At 42.8% G+C, this 24858-nt stretch overlaps 1 protein-coding gene across 6 annotated transcripts in view; it reads left to right on the forward strand.

Annotated features, from left to right (window-relative positions):
- Nucleotides 1-24858, forward strand: part of IKZF2 (IKAROS family zinc finger 2) — a 119258-nt gene that overhangs the window by 26905 nt on the left and 67495 nt on the right. The window contains exon 1 of one of the 6 annotated variants that reach the window (XM_039728701.1): nt 23287-23301. The exons of the other annotated variants lie outside the window; for them this stretch is intronic. The gene's annotated coding sequence lies outside the window, so the exon portion shown is untranslated. Of the gene's footprint in view, nt 1-23286; nt 23302-24858 lie in introns of those variants that run through there. 6 annotated transcript variants of the gene reach the window in all.

Genomic DNA, 24858 nt, shown 5'->3' on the forward strand with positions numbered 1-24858 from the left:
CCTGCTTGTGACAGCACCAAGTTTTACCAGGAAGTTTTATATGGGTTTATGCTTTTCTGAGTCTGATTAGCTAGTTAGCAAAACATGCCCGTCCCTGTCCATTAAACGCTGTGTACTTCCTCTTAGCTAACACTTATTTTGCACAAGCCTGGGGATTTTATTTTATTTTTTTTTAAATAAATCTATGTCTACAGAGGCGTAATTTAATAAGTACCACTCACCGGGATGGTACAGTAGCCACTGGCATCTCTCAGAACAAAAGTCATGTGAGCAACTATAGCTGGATTAGTGTGACCTCAATAGTACAGAGAATTGAGGAAAGAAAAGAGAGAGGATGAGGGGGAAAATGCCTTAAGGTGCCTTCAGGAACTGTACAACTAAAGTTGTCCGAAGGCAGGCTGAGCCAGCTGAATACCAGAGTACATAAATATCCGTTAGCTTAAAAAGGAAGTTTTAAAATGTCAATTGGATTTTCAGGTTTGATTCAATAACTTTTTAAAACCCTGCTTAACTTTGAAATTGAGAGGGTCTATTTTAAAACGTAAATCAACAGTAACAGAAAAATCACTTAAATAACAGCAAAAGTGCTGCTTAAATATTTGCTGCTGAAATGTTACAGTGTCTAGCTACTAAAATTGGGAATGTCACAAAATCAGCACCTAAAAGCAGAGCTTGTTGCTGAAAGTGCTTTATTACTGTAGCTGTTGCTTTTTCTGTTGGTATGGGGATATTTTCTTCAGTTTATTCAGAGTTCAGTCAAAGTGGGTAAGGCGGCTAGTAGGTGGAAAAGTAGAAAGATTTGTTCTCCTCTGCAAGCTGGTGAATAAAAACTGGTTTGAGAGGTTGAGGCCAATTCCATTTTGCATTCAGGATGAGGCTGACATGAGTGATGAATTTAAAAATCACTTAGAAAATGAAGCTGTTAATTATCTTTAATATATTAACATGTAAAACAAATGTGTGAATAAATGAATGTTAAGCTTTTTAAATAAGTGCACAGTCTATCCCCTGAGGTAATAAAAAGTGCCTAATCCACTATAAAGCTTTCATTTATTTGCAAAATCACTGGTCTCTGTGGCTAATAGTTTTTGTTTAGAAAACAGCTGAGAAGTCCAAATACACGGTTTAACTACAGTATTTAAACTGAAGTTTCCTGGTTGCTTTATTAATCTCCAGCTTTAAAAGATGATTACATCGCTTTGAGTATAAATTGATTCACCATGTCTTCCTCTTTTATAAAATATATTTATCTTGGAAACGGATACTAGAATATACTTAATCTATCTGCATTTTGGTGCTGTAGCTGGTATGCTTTCCTGAGAAAATTGTTAGCTTAACCAAGATAGAAATTGATACAGCTTTTTTGAAGTGCATGAGAAAATGTCTAAATGAAATATTGTGGAAGTCTATAAAAGATGGGACTCATCAGGCTACAAGGAGGTGGCAAGTTCCTTCAGTCCCAAACCAGATTTGTTTCAAATATTCATTAAGGAATTGCTATTAAAAGTGGGGAGGTACTTATGACTCTTCTAATTCACGTCAAATGGCAATATCAGCATGAAAAGAGCAGAAAATTGTACAGGAAGAGTTGTCACATTTGTGCTGGAACACTGAAAATGAGATGAAATGTGGGAGTGCGTGGTGTAGGGTCAGAGGCCGGAGACTGAATTTCCACTGTAACCTGCATGCCTGGAAATGACAGAGGAGGAATAGGCTGGGTTTAGGTGATGTGAGATTTGTCTCGAGCAGCAGCGTGATACAGTTAGGAAAAAGGCACGTGCAATGACGTGATCTTGCAGGTGAAGTGTTTCCAGTGGACAAGGGAAACAGTGATGCTGTTCCACCAGCCTGAGCAGCAGAGTGGCTTGGCCCACGCAGAGGTTTGTGCTTCAGCCACCAGACATCTGTTTCAGGAGCTCCCTTTTCAGATGAGTCTGGGAATCTCTCCTCTCTGTCAGGAAATGAAGGTCTGTTCTGCCATGTCCAGTCCACCTGGTAAAGCAAACCTTTTGAAAGGCCATGGGATCAGGCCCGTTGAGCAGCACAGGAAGGGGTAAATACCAGGCAGGGTGGCAAGTTATTTAAACTTAGAAAATTGTCACGAGAAGCAGCAGACTAGGAATGAGGCAGAGTTACCCTTTTGCTTGTGCCAGAATGTGGGCAGCAGTCTGACACATTTCTGAATGGGATCATATGGCACCATGGCCTGACGGGAGAGGGCTGAGAGTCACGTAGGGCAACGAGGCACCTTTTACCTCTGTAGGGGTCACCAATTGTGTGCCTGTCTGAGCCCTAGGCAACACCTTCCTCATCTTCTCCAATTCTCACTCCAAGGCTGGTGGCAGCCCTTCTCTACTCTGAAGTCCAAGGCATGGCCTGCAAAGGCTGTGCATGGATCACAGCGCGGTTGTGCAGCAGGAGAAATGTCTTTTCCGCATTCTTTTTGTGACTTTGTGCAACTTGAGTTTGCTACCCTGTTGATTGGCACAAGTTTCAGTAGGAAAACTGAGATTTTCCTTGGCAAGACCTATGCTAGGTCTATAGCAAGGAAGCAGTTGGCTACAGGAAGTCCTGGGGTACATGAAGGTATGGTTATGAACTCCCTTTAGTTGGATGAGCTGTTCTGTGTTTTACTACAGAGCTGGGGTAGCTTGGAATTAGTGAGGACTGAATGTTTGTTCCTCTTTGCATTTTCTGTGCCACAAGGTAGCACAAAAATGCAAGTCTTCTGACAGTCTGTATTCAGATGAATGAGTAACAGCAGAAATCAATGCTCACACTTATGTCTGAACCACTGGAGATTTAACTCTCCCTTGGCTAACTGAAATTCTCATGGCTGTAAGAATTTTGGCTGAACCACACACTATTTTTCATAAAACCTCCAGCAAGTTTTGTCTAAGTAGGCTGGCAAGTTTGCTTGATTTTTATGGGAGATGCTTGTTCAGATCAAAACCCCTCAGCTGCTGCCAAATTTTCATTTAGCCATTTTCATAAAGTGCCATAAGTATGTGTCTAATAAGGGTTTCTGATTTAGAGCATCTGATATTCTGCTTTGTTAACTACTGGGTTTGGGTTTTTTTAAACGTGTAATAATTTTTATTTAATGTAAAGCTGCATAATAAAACTTGGTTTTGTTTGCTTTCCTGTGTGCTTATCATAAGAAGAAAACAAATGGCATTCTTCTGTAATATGGTTGAAATAATGAATTCACTCCAATGATCAAAATTCAGTTGGGTCATTCCTTCTCTGTGAATTCTGTCAGACAAACAAGGGATGCTGCCTGGGTAGAAGATGAGACAAGGGATTAATTGGAGGTGGCTACCTGGAATTTTCAGACAGTGGTTAGTAGAAAGAGTAAGTTTTAATGTTCTTGAGATCTGTAAATGTGCCTGTTAATGCCAAAACAGTCTGGGATATATTTTCAAAGTACAGTTCACTAATCCTGCTATCAAATGATGGGATTTATGCATGTACCTCCCATGAGCTGCTCTGAAAACATACTTTTAAGTATCAACAGTTTTCTGGATGCACATTTAAAACTTACTGAATTCTTTAATTGCTAGGAGTAGGAATTGGCCAATGCTCTCAGCTTTGATCACATCTGAGGTACATACTGAAAGGAGCTACTGCAAGAGAATTTTTGGTGTAGATGGCCTAAAAAAGCTGGGTTTTTCTAGGAGATGTGTTTCTTTAGGAACATCTATCTATAGTGCTGTTCAGGAGAGGCCATTCCAACCACCCTTACCTCAAGATATCTCGTCTGTCAGACTCAAACAATACAAACCTGTACATGGATATATGCACTGAATATAATTTGGTGGTTTGGTGGGTTTTTGAGGGCATAAGATTGACCACAGATTAGTACGTGCTCACCTCGAGATGGGTTCTTGGAATGTGATCATTCATTATCTCATGGATAGTGTGACACGTGGGAATCAGCCCTTGCAAATTCATTTCCATGTCTACACCTATCCTGGCTGCTGGCTTACTATCACTGCAAGGGCTGCTTGGCAAGAGGAAGTCTGGTTGAAAAATATTGCTGACTTTTTACCTGCTTCCTTGGAATGGAAGACTGAACATCACGTATCTTTTTTTCTTATCAAGGAATTTGTTTCCTGGAGGCAGTCTGAAAAATGGCACCAGGTATCCCTGTGTGCAAACAGACCTCAGTGTAAGGAAGAATCCTGTAAATACCATGTTAGCAATACTGGGAAGACCTGGTGACTTCAGGATTTTTCTGCAATAAAGCTGGGGGAACGTAGAACAGTTGAGTTGAGAAAGATATATTTAAAAGCCAGGAAGCAGAGAAGTGCCTTCTTTGGTTCTGTTGGTAGTTCTGTGGAATAATCCCTTTGGAAGCAGCTGTGACACACTAGAGGAGCTCATGATTGCCATTTAGATATGGGATATTTTGAGAGACCAAGGGCTTTCCTAATATTTTGCTCAATACAGGACATGCTATGAGATAAGAATGGTAAATTTCCTGTTTTTCTTAAACCCTCTCAGTGATCTGTAGCATTTGAGGTTCTTAGCTCAGTGCAAAGGAGCAAACTTAGTGGTTTGTCTGCTTGATGGTGGTGTAACTAGCAAAATTGAGAACATTTTAGGGAAAGGAGGCAATCTTTGGAATAATTTTGTTTTTCACTTTTCTGAAAGGAGTATCAGGTGGCCTGTGCTCACTGTCTTTTATTCTTTCTGAGCTCCTGGATGTGGAGTTTTTGCAGTTGGCTGGCTTTTCACCAGCGACTGGTCCAACACAAGCCACTAGATCTAGGAGCTTCAGCAGATTCATCCAGGACTGCCATTTAGTAAGTCTGCTCTAAGCTCAGTTAAAAACTTCAAATTTCTTCTCCAAGTTACATTTGCCTGAGTTAACCAGGCATTGAAACAAATCTGTGTACTTCTGTTCTTCTTTTTACACTGCTGCTTCGTTTCTGGACCTTTTAGCCCTGTGAAACAGTTGGCGTGTGAACGATGTCTGTCCCTCCTGTACTGATAAAAAAACTCAAAAAGGTCTCCTCAAAATTGTCTCTTCTGCTGGGAATCAACCTGCCTCCTTCAGTTGTTCTTGATAATGTATAGGGTTTGGTATTTGGCATTTCCCTGATTGTTTTTCATTAGATTGTTTCGGGAATAGTAATAATATGCATTTGAGAAAGGGAATTGGGATTTATACAAGTTCATCACTATTAGCAAATGTCTTGGATCTGATTTTGGAAACACACTAAAAGCAGCGTGGGCAGAAGGGGGCAGGGGAGGATCTGTCCCTCTGTCCCCTCAAGTGAGACCCCACCTGCAGAGCTGCCTCCAGCCCAGGGGGCCCAGCACAGGAAGAACATGGCCCTGTTGAAGCCAGTCCAGGGGAAGCCACTGAGATGATCAGAGATCCTTCCAGTTCTGGAAGTGAGCTGACCAGGAAGATGGAGAGAGACTATTTAGTAGGGCCTGGAGTGACGTGACAAGGGGGGAATGGTTTCAAACTGACAGAGGGCAGGGTTAGATGGGATATTGGGAAGAAATTTTTCCTTGTGAGGGTGGTGATGCCCTGGCACAGGTTGCCCAGAGAAGCTGTGGCTGCCCTGGATCCCTGGAAGCGTTCCAGGCCGGGCTGGATGGGGCTTGGAGCACTCTGGAAGGTGTCTCTAGCCGTGGCAGGGGCTAGGAGCCACATGCTCTTTAAGGTCCCTTGCAACACAAGCTGTTCTTTGATTATATGAACATTTATGGGCTTGTTTACCTTGGAGTAATGCTCTCCTCATTCCCCAGGGGTCTGAGGACATTAGCAAGCCCCTTGGGCTGGTACCAGACTTGAGTGTGCACCCTAGAGCCTTATTGAATTTCTTTCTAGATGGATTAACCCCATACTTAGCTTCTTTCCTGGTTCCCATGTGTGGTGCTGGCATTTCTCAGCCACATTTCTGCCATGATCCGTGGTTACAAATGGAGGAGCCTCACTGACCACAGTCCTGGAGGGGGAAACTGTGTCTCAGTTTCCTTAAGCCCCATGTTAAACTTGGCTGGACTTCTGTCCTCCTCTCCTCTGCAGCTTTTCTATAGCTGTTTTAGTTTCCAGAGCAAACATCTTTACACAGACTTGTGACCCTCATCTGGTTTTTTTGCTCTGTCTGGTGTGCTGAGCTGCGGTTTTGAGCACTTGTGCACATTAACCCCCAAGCATGAACAGTTTAGGCACATATGGCTGTAAACTGATGAAGCTATTTCAAGCCCACATCTATCAAACATCACTTGACATACAATGGCTCTGTTCCTTCACTGAGCTAGTCCTCTTTCAATTTAATTTCATTACTTTGCTTTTTAGCAACTGTAAAATGATGTGCAATGTTATACACTGAAGCATGATGAGGGGAGAGTGGACCACAACCGCATTTTGGTCTTTCCATATTTCTGTCCTTCACATAAATAGACAAGAAGAGTTTTCACAAGTAAATAACTACCTATATATTTTTAAATAGAGGTTTAAACTGACTCCTGGAGTCATCTTATTTCATTCCAACCTGAAATATTTTCACTTTTGGCACCCTTTGGCTCCAGCCTTTATCTCTGGGGGTTTAAACTGACTCCTGGAGTCATTTCATTCCAACCTGAAATATTTTCACTTTTGGCACCCTTCAGCCTTTATCTCTATTTACTGTATAGGCTCCTCCTTAGATCTTCTTCCAAAATGTTTCACCTTAGCTGTTGCCGTCTGGTGCAGAATCTTCTGCTTTTTAGCACTCTGAGCATACAACATCCCATAAAATTCCTTCATGTCATTGCAGTACCATCCCTGGGAATTCCAGAGGCTTTGCTAAGCATGACCTCTTCTGCCTCGCTCCAGCTGCCGCAGTCTTAAGCACATTGCTGTCCACATTATGCTAGCCTTTCATTCCTCTGGCATGCACTTCCCAAAACTTTCCCACCACAGCTCATTTTCTGCATTAGGCCTAACAATATTACCTCTTATCTCTTTACCAGATATAAAATGATATTAAACTGAAGGCCTTTCTAATAGAATTCACTGGAAATTAAGTCTGTGTTGTTGAAATTTTGGTAGGGGGTCATTTTTGTGACAGCATAATTCTTGTGATAGATGAGAGTTAAGCTCCTTTCTATACAATAGGTTATATTCCTTGTAAAAGTTTGATGGTAATAAAAAAGGTTTTGGGTTTGTTATTCATGGAGATGCAAGTTTGTGGAGTTTCTTTTTTTTTTTCTTTTTTTGATGGTATTATCTGAAAACAACGTAATAGGCTTATTTCTGGTTTGCAGAGAAGGCATTTTTAGTGCTAGCTGATAGTGAGCCAAAGTCTCTGAAACCTTAAAGTTGTGGTTAGCAGACAGCCAGTCTAGGAAATTAGGTCACCATTACCTCACTATTCTGTATTTTTCTTTTTTTTTTTTTTTAAATTCTGTAGTATATCCTGTAGTTGACACTGCTGCTGTCTTACCAGTGACACCCAATATGGATTGGATCCCAAGCTGGCAGTGAGAAGGGCCTGAAGGCAGAAAGGGGTGAATTCAGAGTGTGAAATTGGTGCCAGGTGTGAAGAGCAGTGGGGGATGGCTGGCTTATTCCAGAAAGGTCTGGGCACAAGCTAGGAGGAGTGTCAGTGTTGGATCAGGGGGATTACAGAGCTCAGGGCTGGAGTTGCTTCCCTGTAGATTGTGGCTTGGCAGGAAGGCTGGGTATGATCCTGGTCCCTGGGGAGGCAGCTGTAGGTGCTCCTCCTGCCTGAGTGGGCATTTGCCCCTGCACTCTCAGCTGTCACAGCCTCCACTGCAGCAGAATCATCCCTGTGTGGGTTGGTGGGATGAGGTGGGAGCCAAAGTAACTTGAAAACCCATACCTATTTATATAAATATAAAAAAAATTAGGTTTTTCTTCTCTTAGAATTGCTATTAGCAGAGTCTGGGAGTAGCTGAAAGCTTTATCCCCATCTGTTACACTATGCATGGCTCTTCTAAGGTGTGACCTTATCAAAGCTGGAATCAAAACACACAGTAAAACTCAAGGCAGGCTTGATCTAGTTGAGATTCCCTTCAGTAGACCATGGCAATGGGGAACAATGGATGTTCATTCTTTCCTTAAGTGTGGTTTTATCAGCAATTACTGTGTAAAAATAGTGCTTCCTGGCTTCAGGATCTTTCCCCCTGCTTTCAAATTTGTATTTGCTCACTTAACCTAAAAATAAGGAACGTTTCTACTCCAATTTTAGTGGTGACTGAGCCAGTGGAGTCACAGCAGCCACGTTAGAAGAACAGGTATTTGTTCCTTGTCCGTGGGATTATTTGTTAAGTTCCAGCTGCAGATCTTGTACTGTTTTCTTCACAGGCCAGCAGGAGAACAATTTATTGTTGGATTAGTCTTCCAGGCCCAGGGCAAAAAACCTTTCAGAGAAACCTGACACATCATTATACAGGGCTGTATTTTTTTTTTTTTTGATTGCTTTTCAGGTGTGCTTTCCCTGCTTTGGGAGGGCTTTCATGAGTCAGTGGGAATATTGTGACTAACTCAGTTCAGGATATGTTATAGGGAGAGAAGAGACTGGAAAGGGGAAAGAGAGATCCAGTGATCACACTTTGTACTTGTCTCTAAGCCCCAGATTCCAGCAGAGGAGCAGATCAAGTAAAAACTGACTTCTCCCCCCTTACCCTGAGTCTCTTAGCCTGACTTAGTGCCCAGGAGGCTGTTCAACCATGCAGGTTTGGGTTTTTGGGAGGGCTGGTTGTTTTTGTGCGAGGCAGTTCCTGACACAAGTTGAAAGGTGGGAACTGTAATTTGTATCTTGTTGAATTAGCTTGCAGGATTTTAATAAATACAATAAATACTACAGTATCAGCTTTTTCTCTTTTTTTTTCCTCCTCCTTCACCTGTGACAGCTTCAGTTTACACACTCCATTTTTCTTGTGGAAATTTTATTGTGTGACCGTTTCCTTGTTTAGTAATACAGTGGCTTGGGAGGAAGCAACTTTATACTTTTGATCTAATTTTAAAGCCTCAGAATAGGTCATTCACTCCTCCAAACAATTTCTGAAGATTTTCAAATAAGGCATAACTTGATTTAGAAGGTGAGGAGTAAAGTGTCAGGGCCAAAACTTTGAAGGAGCTTTTATGTGTAACCTTATTGGGATTTTTAATGGGCTAAATACAGCACTGTAGGCAGAAGCTGTAAGCTGAGAAGCCCTCCATCTCAGCAGATCCTTGGGGATATGCCCTTGGGAGGGTTTCAGACTGCAAGAAAATGTGGAAAAACAAGAAGATTGCTCTGCAGGGATGGACATAATGTAGGGAGAGGTTGGGAAAGATAAATCCTTCTGGCCCCCTTCATTATGAGAGTAAAACGACACTTTTGGCTAGAAGCCAGTGAAACCTGGGAGATCTAGGATGGTGCAGACAGGACTAGCAACAAGTTTTGTCAGGGAATGGATTGGATGAGTGCGGATCTGCCTCAGCTCTGTGGTTTTTGTTCTGAATACAGAGCATTAACCCCTCTGTTCCTGCTGCTTTCCAGAAGCAGAAACACGGCCGAGCCGCTCAACTCCTCAGAGCAGATGGGGAAAAAAAAAACTGCAGTGGATTTTAATTAAACTTGGAAAAACAGGCGGAGGTAGAGGAATGCTGTGACAGGAGGTGTAGGATTGCTGGAGGAGCATGTTGTTGTGATGCTGACCCGATGATACAGAGGTTAACAGCCATCCCATCTTCCCCACGCAATCAAAATTCAGCAGCAGCGTGGAGAGGGAGGGGGCTGCCAGCCAGATTGGCTCCCTCATAAGGAGCATTAAAACAAACAAACAAAAAATGAGGGTTTTTTCAATCAATAGAAACTGAAAACTATTTTTAGCAAGAAATGCTGCACTCCATCATCCCAACAGGTGATTTTGATTTAACCATTTGACATTTTGGTTTCACCTGTGTTGGCCCACCAAGGTATGGCTGAGGCGGTGTTTTCAAGGAGACAGGAAAAATGCCAGTCATCTTGAAAGCCTAAACTCTTAAATTAACTGAAATGCAGCACCTTTCTTATTTCTATAGAAACTAATTTTTCTGTAACTGCTAATTTATTAGGTCTGTGATAGGCACAAAGTTTGACTTTGAAATTAGACTTCAAGGGCTAGTTCTTGAAAAGCTTTTGGGGTTGTTCTGCTCCTCTCAGAGTAAATCTGCAATGTGGTCAGGGACATGAATGAGCTTTTGGGTCAGCTTTAAATGAGCTGATGTGTATGGGCAGGGAGGGCCAGCAGTGCACAGGTTTTGGCTATCAGCCCTCCCTGGCACTGCAGCCGTGCCCCAGCACCCAGGAGAGCAAGGGAGCAGCAGAGAAACCTCCAGGCTGAACAGGCTCAGGAGCCTGTGGGCACTTGCACAATCCCATGATCTTCAGGGGATGGTATTTAATTTTTTTATGGAAGTTGCATGAAAACAAGACAGGGTAGAATTTTGACCTGTAAATAGGATCTATTTGGGAATAAGCCTTTTCCAGAACTATGTAATGATAGTTTTCATTTCTTCAGTTAGAAACAAATGAGGGCCACAGTCCTAAAAAGGCTCGCATGGAGGCTTTATTTAAGATTCAGCAAGTACTGAAATTAGCCTGTAACTTCAGGGCTCTGAAGTTCAGTGTGCTCTTTTTGAGAGCCTCTGACCATGGAGTGTTTTACCTGGGAATTTTTGTACTCACTGCTATAAGTCTAGCCGTGATATCTTTTTTCTTTTCAGAGCCTACAATTTAGTGTCAAGTCCAACTTTTTACAGGCAGGAGTTAGCAAGGAGCATAACTTTATAATGATACGAGGTAGAGCTGTCAGGTTTATTAAAATGTCCTTTTTCTAATGTGGAGGAATTAGCAGTTGTATTTTAGAATAGGAGGTCAGAATGATGAAAACACCCACAAAGGGTAACTCTGAACAGCCTGATGGCACTGAAGCTTTCAGCAACCAAAACCCCTAGAAAATACTTCACAAGATTTAAGGACACCAGGCATTTAATTTTACATCCCTTGGGGTTTTGCACTGGCAATGCCCTAAGGAATGATACTGCTGATAAAATTGAGAATTTTTTTTTTTTTGGTGAAACTTATAACTAATCTTTTGCTGCAATGGAGGCAAAATATGGGGAAAGGGTGCTGAGGTGTTAACTGTTGTAGTACCAAGGAATCATGAATGAAATCCAAATTACCTTGTGTCTGAAGGCTTCTGAGGGCACTGGGGAAGTGTGAAAGGAGTTGCTGTTTGCAGTCAGGTCATCACACTTAGAACAGCATCCCAGCTCCAGTTCTAATTTTATGCTCTTACTTTGCTTGCTTTCAAATAATATCAGTCTCTACCATTCTCAGTGTGCTGGTTATAAACCACACCAAACCTTTGAATCCTTGAGTCCCTTTTCTCTATGACTTTTCCTCCTCTGGGGTATGAAGTACATGAGTGTTATCTGCCCACCTGGAGCAGATCTGAGACATGCTGTGGTCTGAAGGAATGAGAACGGGGTTGGAAGGCAGGAGGTGGTGAAATCTACTTCTGGATTGCAGAGCAGACTTAAGCGACTTCACCTTTCTATTTTATTTTCCTCCCTAAGGAAGTAAAGGGGTAAGGATGTTTCCCTGCCAGCTCCAGGATGCGTGGTGGGCAAACAGTTGGTTAAATGCCACCTGAATCCAGGACAGGAATGTCCTTCAGAGGCTGTTCACAGTGGCCTGGCACAACCACAGTGGTCTTTCCGTGTGGTTGCTCTGTGTGGTGTGTGTGCGATCTGTGCTTTCTGCATTCCTGACCGTGTTTACTTGTGGCTCTGGAGAAGGAGATGGCACAAAGGTCAGCCAGCTCTGTGCATTTTCACACAGACATCTCCAACCCCCAGGTTTCTTGTGGGGTGCCCTGGTGCTCTGAGGACACTTCTGTGGTTAAGTGTGGTCAAAGGCTGTGTCCACTGAACACCAAAAAGTCACTTACGGGAACCCTGCCTCTCACTTTTGGTTTTTCTTCTGCAGTTTTACTTTATGAGCACCTTTCTTCCAGTTGGGGGAAAGGCTGGCAAACAAACACCCTCTCACCTGCCAGCAAGGACCACACCTTGGCCTTCCTGAGAGTCATAGCAGTCAATAATTTATTGCAGGGAGTACAAATCTGTTTTCCAGTTCTGCTCAGGCAGCAACCAAAGAACTCCAACCAATTGGTGATAATGTCTGTTAGAGTAACCTCTAACCTGAGAGCAGCCGTTCTTAATAAAATCCAACTACTCTTTTTTTTTTTTTTACATTTTTTAAAATTCCTTAAATAGTACAGAAAACCTGTTGATCCCTCACAGTTTTGCTGTAGAAGAAGTGATTGTTTTTCCATCCCACAGGTAAGGACCGAGGCTCACATGGTGTGCTCCATTCCTGGCAGCAGGGAAAGGATAGGACCCTCATCCCTTGTCTGCTTGTTCTCATGTCCTTGCTACCACAGTCTGCGTGTTCCTCTTCTGGTTGAGTTGTGTGACCAGGCTGGGCTTCAAAAACCAAATAAAAACCTGAAGCTGTGAAAAATCAGAGTTCAAAATCTAAAACAGTGTTTTCTGCAAGAGGACTTCTTAATTTTTCAGTTTTTATATGGCCGTTCTGATTTAGAACATAACCAATACATCTCTTTTGAGCAGTAACTAGCTTTTATAAGAATTACTTAGGTATAATCTTTTAAATGCAAGAAAGTGATTTTTCTCCATTACTTTTCTTTAAAAAAAGCCCTAGAAAATATCCAAGCATGTGTTTCTTTAGGATATTTTCTTTTTATTTTTTTTTTCCCTTTCAGCAAACCTGTAGGTTTTCTTTTCTCTTTTCAGTTCATAGGTCTTTGAGAAGATTGTTTCTTTCGGGGCGGGTGGGGAACTGTGTGAGTCAGCCTGCAGGACTTCAGCCCTAGCAATACTTGTGGAGTAAGGAGTAACTCCAGCTTCTGTTAATCCACTCTTTTCCAGCATTATGCTCTCATGCACACTCATAACCTGGGATTAAACCTGGCCTTGCTCCGTGTCCTGGCTGGAAGCTTGACGGGAAGGAAGGCTTTGCATGATGGATGACCGAGTGCAGCCATGTGTCCTGGCATTTTCAGGGCAGATCACAACATGCCTGTAACAAGCCCTGAGTTAATTACTGTGGTCACACCATTGGAGCCCAGGCCTGTCCCCAGAAGAGCTGGGTATGGAAGGGCCTGTTGTTTATTAGGCAGTGAAACGAGCTGGTGAGAAACCTTCGAGCTCCCTGCCCTGTCTTCAGTGGAGAGAGTGTCACTGCTTTAGGGAAAGGTAATGGCCAACAAGCTGTGGCTTCTGTGCAGGCATGGACAAGAGGCCATGGGGGTGCACAGGTCAGATCCTAACAATCTCATCCTAATGTGTCTGAATCCTGCCATTCTCTGCACTCCTTAAACCATCCTACCCCCTTTAGTGGTGGTTTTCCTTTTGCTGTTTCACAGGGCATTAGCAGCAGGTTCTGCTTTGCTGTAGGATGCTCTGGGTGAGTGCACATAACCTTGTTGTAAAGTTGTATGTGAAAGCTTTCATAGGTTAGTTTGTCTCTCCCTGTCCTTCCCTCCTGCTGTTTCTCTGTAGTTGTTTCTCTCATGGGAATGGGGGAAAGAAAAGGGTCAGTTTTTACCACTCTAGAGCAGAAGAGTGGATCTTGGGCATTATAAAACAGCATCAGTGGAAAGATTTTCACTGTGTGTGAAAGACAAGTGCATGTTATCTTCCCTTCTTCCCAGCTTGAGTTTGTATTTCTTTTTCCAAGAATCAATAAAGTAATTAAGATAAGTACAGGATTTTCTTCTCTCATAAATTAATCTGTAAAAGGGAATTTTGTATAAGCAATTCCAGTAACATAAAACACTCTTGACTAAAACTTTCTCAGTGCCAGACACGGCCTATAATATTGCAAGAACATGACCTGAAAATCACATGTAAAACATAGAAATGAAGGCACAGGTAAGCCATGGAATGTTTGGATTTTTGAAGGGCCAAAATAAGCCAGAAAGTAGAACAGAGGGGGGTGGTGGGACATCTGAGCATCTCCCCCCAAAGCTGGGGAGGCATAGCAATATGGTCCAGCTTTACTTCTTATCTGCCAAGAATGACTTGCTCTGAAGATGATTAAGGACCATTGTCATAGCAATAAATGGTTTCAGCTGGAATGGCTGATAAAAGATTGTCCAGCTTTTGTGTGGAAGGATCTGAAGTGAAGTTCTGCAGTGGATAATGCCATCCACGTGGAGTTCATTTTGAGGAACTTCAGCCTTGCAGAGGTGAGGTATCTAGTCCAAACTAGTAATTTCATCTTGTACTGTATTAGCAATAAATGGTTTCAGCTGGAATGACTGATAAAAGATTGTCCAGTTTTTGTGTGGAAGGATCTGAAGTTCTGCACTGAATAATGCCATGCACATGGAGTTCATTTTGAGGAACTTCAGCCTTGCAGAAGTGAGGTATCTAGTCCAAACTAGTAATTTCATCTTGTACTGTAGGCTTTTCCAGAAACCAGCATCTCACAGAACAAGTGGGATGAAGTTATTTGCCCTCTGGAGACGCCTATTTCTTTGGATTGACTTCACAGGGAACCTAGACAGTGCTAGCAGGGACTTGGATAACTAGCTGTTAGATCTGTAAAACTAGGTGGCATAAACTTGCCCTTGCAGCAGTAAATGGTGAAGTGATGGTTTAAATCCCCATGGGGAAGGACCAAGAGAGATAGGAATGTGTGCCCAAAACCGTTTTGGAATTTGAGTATGGTGAGGCCACCTCTCATGCTGGTTACTTCAAATGCAGTGGTTGTTTTGATATACATACTCATAACAGTAAGGATCTTTGTAGCAGCATCCAGGGTGCTGTCTGCTGGTGGAACTCTTGTGCTCTAGAGTGAGGAATTTGGTTAAATATACACACCACCAGATGATTATGTCTGAGATTAAACTGGGGATAAAAATGACAGACTTCGGTATGTTTGCTCAAATAACAGAGATATAGTGAGTGCTGTACAAGCTTGATAGTACTTTTTATTCCTTCTGGTATTACTGTGGTACCTGGAATCCTTACCAAGGAGCAAAGTCCTGAGAATATTTATGGAACTTCATAAATATGAAACACTTTCACTTTCCTCTGCTTATTTTGCTGATATAACAAACTAAACTAATCAACTCTACAGAAACATTAACACTGCTTATGCAACACTTCACTCAGGCTTATTGCTCTCTGTCTCCCATTGCCCATCTCCATTCTCATTACTTAGTCTGTGAACTTTGTGGAGTTTTGTGTGACTTTTACGGAACGGGGAAAAGGATCTCAGTCTGGAAAGCACTTTGAGTTACATCATGGTCAGAATTATGTCAAGGATCTTCCTTGTTCTTAGGTGGAAGAACACCTCCCTGAGTAGAAGTTGTGCCAGCTTTCTTCTCCTTGCGGAAGTGACTGGACCAGCATCACACCCTTGGTTAGAGCAGATTCTCATCTGCAGCTCAGCTGAGTCACAGTGGCTTTAGGCTTTGAGGCTTCTGTGGCTGCCTCTGGACCCATCCTTGGGCAGCACAGCTGCTTCACAAGGGGCTGGCTTCACTCAGGAGCCTTTGTGGGTTAAGAGCCAACTGAGCATTTGCGAGGTTGTCACAAGCAGTAGTACAGCCTGACAAACAGCACAGTGGATAAAAGGATGCAGTCCCTCTGCTGCAGTTCTCTGCCCTAGATGAGGTGCAGAGCCCAATTTTGAAGTTACTAGGTCTGAAGCTTCTCTTGATCACATCTTGATCACATGATCATTCTTTTGAACAGCTCTTGCAAAAGAGCTGTTCAAAAAATTTAGAATGTATAAGGCTTTATTTAAATGAATCTGAGGCATTGCCTCTATCTTCTCCCTTTTCTGTTTATCCAAGAGAGTTTTCAGAGTGTGATGTGTTCTTCTAATGATTGCTTGACTTGTGGGAGAGTATGGAATGCCAAAGGTGTGACAAACACCCCAACCCATTAAAAGTGTGGCTACTTTTTTCCCTGTCAATACAGAGAAACTGAAGGTAGTAGGATGTAGGGGATGTGTAAGACCTGCCAGTGCTGAATCTGGGCTCGTGAGTGCTGTTCCTGAGTGTGAATGGTAGAGAGCTTACTTTATTTTATCTCATAATAATGTCTTGCTTTCTGCTGCCCATAGCTGTTGGATTTTTTTTTTTTTTTTGCGGAATTTAATCTAAAAACACAAAAAGTTTGAATAAACACTGAAATATGAGGCTGGTCTGTTATCTTTCAATGCGTTCTCCACTATCTCTGTTGTATATCTAGATATATAGTATTGCAGGCTGACTAGACCTTTCCTCCCCTCCTGCCCCCTAATTCATCAAACCACATTCAGACTGCTACAATTCTGAAGTTTTCTGTTATTGTTTGGTTTGTTGGTTTGGGGTTTAGTTTGTTTTTTTCAAATATGAACAAGTCCATATTCTCAGTAACAAATGCCCTGACACCCAGCCAACACAAGTATAGAGCCTGGACTACTGGTTATTTACCATTTCTTGTGAACTATTTTTTTTGCCAAGTTCCCTCACTAGATCCACAGTTAAGAGAGCAACTGGGTGCTAATCCAGTAAGCAGAAAGGGTGCAGAGAAGCTGCTGCAGCCTTTAACCAGCAAGGAGCAGTCCTGATAGCATCTGTTGTGAGAGGATAAGGACTGGAAATGACAAGGCCAGTTTTGGAACAACGGTATCCGTGTTTCTGTACCCTTGAGGACGAGGGGGACAAGTGCCTACATGTGTTGGATTTTGTTAGCTGGATCCAGTTGCTGTGTTGAGTTAATGAAGGTCATGCTATTCTGTGGAATGTTGGGAAAGCAGGAGAAGCCGAAACCGAGCTGGCCCATCCCCAGGCAAACTGGTTTTAACCAGGAAAAAGTCAGAGAATGCTAAGAAACTTCTTGTACATCACCTCAGGCGGTTATGTATTCTGTTTCCTAGTTACATTTTTTTTTTCCTGGTATCAATTCCAAAACAAACAAATGGAGAGAGAGAGAGAAGGGAGAAAGAGAAAAGCATTCCTTAAAATAACCCTTTAACATCTCGGGCCAAATTCTCTTCTCCTCGGGCCTGAAGATGCAGCCTGTCTGTGCTGATACTGACAGAGAGCACCCCAGATCTGTGCTGCAATGGTTGTAAAATTAAACACTGATCCCTTTTTCTTCATTCAGAAGTAGTGTCATAGGACTGTGGCCCATCTTAGGCACTACAGTAAGTAACAGCATAGGTAAGTAGGCAGTGCAGGTACAGACTTCCTGACAGACCTTTCTTCTGCCTCTTGGGTAAAACAGCACTGGGCAGGAAGGAACCCTGGCACTGTTTAGGATCTGCAGGCACAAGCTTTCATGTTCTAGCAGTAGCTTGGGTATTCAGAAGTAGTTGTTCAGCACTAGTGTTTCCTGTTGGGCTTACTGGGAGAAATGGCACGACCAAAGGCCACTCCCAGAGTGCCACAGTTTACTGCCCTGCCTTGGGAATGCTGAAACCTCAGGCTCCAGGGCTGACTGCACATTTTCACTTCACTGGGGCATTTGCATTGCATGATTGTCATACTGCAATGCTTGAATAAACCTTCTTTTTTTGTCTGTGGGTGAGCACATCCACTTCCACTCCTACTCTGTGTTATTCTAGTCTTTCAGCTAACTTTTGCCTCCAAAAAGTTAGGGAGTTGATCATGCCCCACTTTGGAACTGACCATTTGATCTGCTTGAGAGCAAAAGTAGAAGACATTTCTCAACTTCCCTGCACCGCTGCCCTCTGTGTCATCCTGTTTTGAGCTCCTCTATACAGCTCTTAAAGTGCTATATAAGGTTCTGAAAAGTATCACGTTGCTTGGCTGGGTGCTGGAGGCAGGAGGGCACACAGTCTCTTTGGCGTGCTCCAGCAGCCAGTGGAAACAAGGGTAAGCCAGCTCGTGTACGTCTTAGCTTTGGCAGGGATGATCAGAGCCGTAGCTCAGCAAGAAATCAGCATTCCCTCTGCAAGTGAAAGGTCAGGAATGCAGAAAGCTCACTGCCTTTTTAAGAAGGTTGAAAGTTTTGAAAGTTTGCCCTCATTTTTTTTTTTCCCAAAAAGAGAACAAATCGGAGGATAACAGTCTCGTTTTCTGGTGTATGTTTGGCTGAAACTGTGTCATCTAATCTGCTTAAGAAATGGTCGCATGTAATATTTTGAAAAATTGGCAACCTCTGGGTCAAATCCATTCCATTCAGCCCTGCTGTTTGCTTGATGATTGACCAGTGGCCAATGATGTTTGGTATCCAGCTGACATCCAAGTCCTTTCCTGAATTTTCCTGCCAACAGTTAAAGGTACAGTAGAAACAAAAGCTATCAGCAGATATTTCCTCATTAAAACCTGTGCTGCTGGGCTCAGGGCAGACTGATGGGTTCAGGCTGCTGCAATGTTTTTCAATCAAGGACATCCAAACCCAAGCTAAGAAAAGAGCAGAGCTTCACCAGCAGCAACACATGTGTCTGCATTTGTGTATATGTGTGTGTGTACCTCTTCTATCAAAAGCACTGGCACAAATGCACTGTTATCAGTCTTGCAGTGAGAGTGGGTGGGAAACTATTCAGAGCAGCTTTTTCCCACTGGAAGCCTTTGGTGTGTAGAAATCAAAGCTCTCTGCAGATGTGTGCGAGTCTTGATGAGATCTAAATTGAGAATTCTAAAATCCAGATGGAATTTGTGATGAAACAGATGTGTGATCAACACCCTTGCCAACTTAGAAGGCAGAGGCTGCAGCAGTGCCACGAAGAGCTTGGGCTCCATCAGCCTAAGTGCTCAAAGTGTCTGGCAGATGCCAAAGAGAGGCAGAGGTTCTTCCTTGCACCTGACTCAAGGTCTGCTTCATCTTTGTGACTTTCACAATGTCAACCTTGATATTTTCTGTTCCTGCAACCCCTCTTAAAGCTGGTGTTTGTCATGTTGTTTATAGAGGATAGAATGGATTGAATATTAGATAAGATTTTGTTCCCTGTCTCTTCAAAGAGATGCTACTTTAGTGGATGTTGTTTCTTCTTCTTTCCAAATGAGTATTAATTACCTATTTTGCCTTAAATCAACATCCAGATTCTGTGTGCTTTAATCAATGTATTCTGTTTGCGATATAAGAAAAAATTACTGTAGTGACGCAAAATATTTTCCTTCCTTAGTATGGTACCCAGCCATACTTTTAACATTGGAAATAATGAGTCATGGAATCAACAGCACATGGTGTGGTCTTTGTGAAGACATCTCAACTGGCATGGGGTCATATTATCAGGCATCAGCCTTAGAAATTTGTTCCCACTGGCTCAAACAATTTCTCTATTGTACAAACACATGCAAAGTCCTGCCCTTCTCTTCCTTGCAGCCCGTGTTAAACTTCAGTTATCACTTGGATTTATGTTCCAAGCTTTTCTTCATCAAATTAATTGAACCCAAGAGTAGATAATTTAAAGGCTGTGTGGAGATATTGTTTTCTGAAGGGCTCATAAAAGAGGCAGACTGCTACTTCTAGCTTTAGTCAAAATATATGGAGGGAATACTGTACAAGTTTCTTTGCAAGCAGATGTGTCTTGTCCGTGACAGTGAAGGCACTGGGTTTACAAATGCTGGGAGTCCTGTAAGTGCTCTGTCACCCTGAATTAGGATTTGTTTCTGCTTCCATTGACTTGAGCACATGAACATTAATCTCCAACGTTAATCAATTTATTGTCTCTGAACCCCCGTAAGATAAAGAATTACAATCTCTATTTTGCAGATGAACTGAATTGCAAAGAGATTTAGATTCCTGTTTAAACATGTGTTTAGGCACCTAAGGATGCAACTAGATTCCAAGTAAGATTTATGGAGTGTCTTAACTGATCTTGAGTGGAAGTTTAGAGCCCAGAGAAGTGAAGGGATTTATAAGTTCAGTAAGGCACTGCCTCATGCTGACTTCCCTGCCCTCACCCGTGTCTGGGAGCAGAGCTAGATCGAGCCCAGGGCTGTAGCAGGTAGGCAGGAAGGGCAGTAGGAGAGGGAAGTTGGAAGAGCCTGAGCCCTGCAAGTGGGGACAGCACTTTCAGACACACACAACCCTTCTGTTTGTTCCCAGCCTTGTCATTCCATCACTGCCTCCTTACCCCCCCAGGGTAATTTTCAGATGCTTTGTTTCCAGGCTCAGCAGAGGGTGCAGCTCCAGGACCATGGAGGTGTAGTGGCTGCAGAGCTGCTTTGTCCTGTTGTGCCTGGGCAGCCAGGGAAGGCCTCTGAAGTAACTATTTGTGCAGGAGACAGGATGGGAGGCTTAGCTGTATCACTCTCCAAAATATATTAGTATAGTTAAGGATATACACAGGTTTCAAATGTTTGCTTTTTAATTTTTTTAAATTAAAAAAAATTATTTCAACAATGCCCATTTCAGAAATTCTTCCTTAGCTCCTGATGCAGAAGACTGACTTGAGATTTGTTTGCATCCTTACAGCTTGTTGTGGAAACCACTAGGTGGAAATGACAAATAATAAATTTGTTGGAAAAGGCAGCTTGTAAGCAGGAACCAGAATGAAATTTGAGTCAATTTAGATGAAAATGTTGGGGGAGAAAATGCTTCAGCAAGACTAAAATGGCTTATGATGTTTGAAAGTAGAAAATGTTTCTGAGTTTATTTCAAAAATATGTATCTCGGCTCAAAAGGGCCAGCACTTGAAAGGGGGAGGTGGCACAACTTCAGAAAGACTTTATTTTCTTTTTTCCCAAACAAATGTCTTGAGTCAACTCAATTGATTTTCATAGCAAATGAAACATTTCTGTTTGTTTGACCCATATGATTGTTTCTTTGTGTTTGGTAGTCACTGTGAAAACTCTGTTTTCCCTGTGTCTCCTACCAGAACTGCAAGTTGGAGACTGGAATATTCCACCTCCGTGTGTGCGGGGTGCAGCTGCCTGAAATAAATCTCCAAGTTTTAAACATCTCAGGCCCTGCCTCATGGTAGATGCTTTATTCTTACCCTGGAGTGAGAATCCCCTGTTGATGATATCTTTAAGGAAGCTGCTGATCCCAAAGCCCCAGGCCAGAAACCTGGCAACAGAGTAGTAACAAGGCATTGTTATATGAACAAGTCACTTGTGCAAAGAGTCTTTAGCATATATGCACGAATAAAGGTGGTTGTGATGTTCCAGAACTTTAAAAGAAGTCAATGAGCTCTCTGTGCACATGCAAGCAGACAAATGAAGCGTGGCATGTGATATATAAAATTATTTATCTCTCCTGGGAGTACTCACACTGCCTTCCTGAGCCCCTCAGATCAGATCTGGCACAGGGGTAGTTGAATCGAACATGGCTGTGACTGTAGCCTTCACAACTAGAATTGTGCAGGTACATGCACTTGATGGGAATGTGACAAGGGAAAATTGAAATAAAGTCTGCTAGACAGCCAATAAATTTGCTTTATATCTTTATCTTTTCCTTACTTGGCAATTATTTCAGCTGAACTACTTTCTGCCTGCTGTAAATGAGGGGGACTCAAATGGCCTACTGTAAATTCTTAATATTTCCTGTACTTATGAGAAGACATAATCATCTGAAGAACTTGTATATTTAGTGTGGATTAAGATGATTTTTAAATAATGCCCTTTTTTTTTTTTAAAGCCTAAGATTGGTCATAACTAGTGTCAGGTTGCTTAGTACTATACAAATGAGATGTGTTCATATTGTCACCAAATAGGTAACAATCTATTTTTAAAATGGTAGGGTGGAGTTGCTGCTCAGGTCATTCCACATTATTTGTTGTAATTCAGTAGCCAGTTAATGACAGCATCTCACTATTAGGTTATAGCCCTCCTAGGTTATGGTTTTTAGAACCGTAAAGCAAGAGTTACAGGGTTTCAGGGGTTGATTACAGAGAGGTTTATTGTTATTTCTTACACTTAAATCTGCTAGGTAGGTTAAAACAGCCAAGTAGGAGATCTGGAATAGCAATGATGTGCAGTTAAACACTGAAAAATGCTTACCTCTTCTACAGAGTAGAGCTATTAAAGTATTGCTTATTGTACATTAGTATTCTGTATTCGTTACCTGCGGAGCTACTACAGGCAGCAGAGTGAGCAGGCTGTACCATTTGTGACTTCATGCTACAGCATTCTCGCTTGCCTGCACAGTTGACCCGATCCTGTATGTCATCAGGGAGGAGATGTTTAACTTGTGACACTGCTAATCCTTTCCTGAAGGCTTTTCGTTCTTCCTGCACGTTGTCCTTTCGTTGCTTTTGTGAGCTGGAACATGCTTGCTCAGCCCAGTGATGAATCCATGTAATTACCTATGGATGTACCGAGATCCTGTTGACTTTAACATTAAAGATCAGTGATTGCCTAAGTATTGCACTGAATCAGGACCCCCAGGCATTTTCACATGCACAGGCCAACTTGGGAATTGGTGCACTTTATTGTAGTCCTCCAGCGCTGGGAATGGAGAGCAGGGTGGGGACAGCTGGGAGCACAGCTGCCAACAGGGTGCTCATCTCCCCCAGGAAATCCTGCAGTCCACACAAGTGGGATACATGGAAACAAATCATGACTTTAGACAAAGTTCAGAGTGTGTGTTTGGTTAATCCAGTTCTAGAAGGTTGGGCTGCGTGCGGGTGGGAGTTCACAAAGGCACATGTCCCTGCAAGGAATCTGCAGGGTACTGCTGTGTGTGTAGTGTGTACCTCTGCAGGACCCCTTTTGCAGGAGATCCAGGTTCTCATGCAAGGGTAGGGGTGATTTGTAGGTGCTCTTGGTAAACGTGCTTGTCTCCACGTTTTTATTATGCTGATACTAATTCAGCTAATGAATGCATTGTGATAGTGCTGTGTTTTACAGGGAATGTTTCAGTACTGTCAAGCCTGAAGAGTCTGGGCTGAGCTTGGTATGTGGAGGCATCAAGCCTTCAGAGAAGATGATTGTCCTCAGCTGGAATGACTGACATTCCTGGGAATCACAGTTACAAAAAACCTTGGGTCTCCAGTTCATGTATTGTTCCAACCCAGCAGACACATTATATATTCCCTGTAGGGGCTCATTTGTGATCCTTTCTGGTACAGTTTGCCCTCACAGGAGTGCTCGCCCCTTAACAAGAGGGGAGGTGTTGCTGTTAGAGCAGTTCCCGCCTGGGCTTCTGCTGAAGCTCTGTGGCATTGTTTTCCCAGGCTGCTGATGGAGGAGTGGACCTTTCCTTTCTCCATCCCTTCAGAAGCCATCCGTGCTGCTTCCTCAGTGCTTTGATATTCTGCCAGCTGAGGGAGGGAAGAGCCATTTATAAATATTTCTGGTAATACAGTAAGTACTCTCACATGTTTTGCTCACTCATTTTCCGTATCCAGAAATCTATCCGACCAGAATCAGTTCACTCTCTTTTATTAGCAGAAATAGATCCACAACAATTAAAATTGATTTAAAAAAAAAGGAAGAAAAAAAAAAAGAGAAGCAGCAGCAAGCACATCATATTGACTGTGTGTGTATTCACACTGCCTTCCAATCCATGGATAATTACCCCTCAGAGATCGTGTGCTATGTACAGTATGATGATGGAATTATGCACTTTAAAGAGCTTTAGTGAGCCTCTTAGGATGCCAATTTCTTTCCCCTTTTCTTCTTTTTTCCCCCTTCTTTTCATTGCAGTGAGTAACGATTTTTAAATGCACATGACCTGTCCTCAAAACCAAAGTAAGTCGTGTCAGTGATGTTTTGTCCCTGGGTCTGACTTTCCTTGAACTGACGCAGTAGAAGTGTACCCATGAGATGAAGTTGCATGGTCAGGGGATCTCTCGGGATTGCTGATCCTCATGAGTGAGGGGAAAGGCGAGTGGAACTTAAAAGTACTCACTCTGTTTGGCAGCAGGCACCCAAACTGGACTTCCTGGAAGGAAAGAGGGCTTGAAGGAGGCTGTGGGTACAAATCCGTAGGAAAGCAGGCTTTGTTATTTTGGCTGATTGTGGATCACCTGACCTGAACACGAAGAACCAGGGGTAGTGGTTTCTCTGACCTCTTTGTCAGAGCCAGTTCAACTGTTTTGATTTTCAGTTTTGCACACACTCACAAAATTAAAATATTGTCTATACATTTCAGCCTTACTTGTTTTTGGCAAAGTGATAAGCAAGTAAAAAACAGGGCCTCATCGTAGGAAGTGTCAAGCCATCTTAATTTTAGGCAGAAATACCAGCTCCTCCTAGAGGAAAAGAGCCAGTCCATAAATAGCTCCCAACAGATCCTTTACCCAAGCAGACAAAAGGGTGTGACGTGCAGGAGTTGCTGCTAATGCCAGATTTCATCTTTCCACTGCTAATGTGTCACCTGGGTTTGAGTTTGTCTAAGGTGTGACTTGGTGTTCAGGCAGGAGTGTTCATTGATACTCAGTGAGCAGCTCCCCAGATCCCTTGCAGCCCTTGGGAGAACATCTCCAAAGGAGTTGAAAGGGGAGGTACCTCTTGAAGCACAGCCACGGGGACCGAGGTTGCAGGGCTGCTGGTCTCCATGTTCTGTGACTGCAGCTCTATTTACAGATTTTTATCTTTTGTTGACATCTTTAATAATTGTTTAGTAACAGCAAGTGGTGCTGCATCCTGTTCCACCAGCCTGGACCAGCGGGCTCTTGTGTTAAAGGGAGAGCTCCCAAACACAACTTATTGCCCAAAAAGAGTCTTTTTAACTGGGACTAGAGCAGCTGTGATATCCTCTCCTGTTCAAGGAGCTGCCCTGCTCCTGTTCAAGGATGAATGAAGGTGGGCCTGGGAGTGCTCCCAGATGTGTACAAGCCAGCCCTCTCCTGCCATCCCTCCTTCCTCAGGGCTCTGTCCCAGGAGGTGCAGTGTCCTTGCTGTCTCCCTGTAATCCAG

Source organism: Passer montanus, unplaced genomic scaffold, assembly GCF_014805655.1.
Source record: "Passer montanus isolate IOZ18808 unplaced genomic scaffold, ASM1480565v1 scaffold66, whole genome shotgun sequence".
NCBI classification, from domain to species: Eukaryota; Metazoa; Chordata; class Aves; order Passeriformes; family Passeridae; genus Passer; species Passer montanus.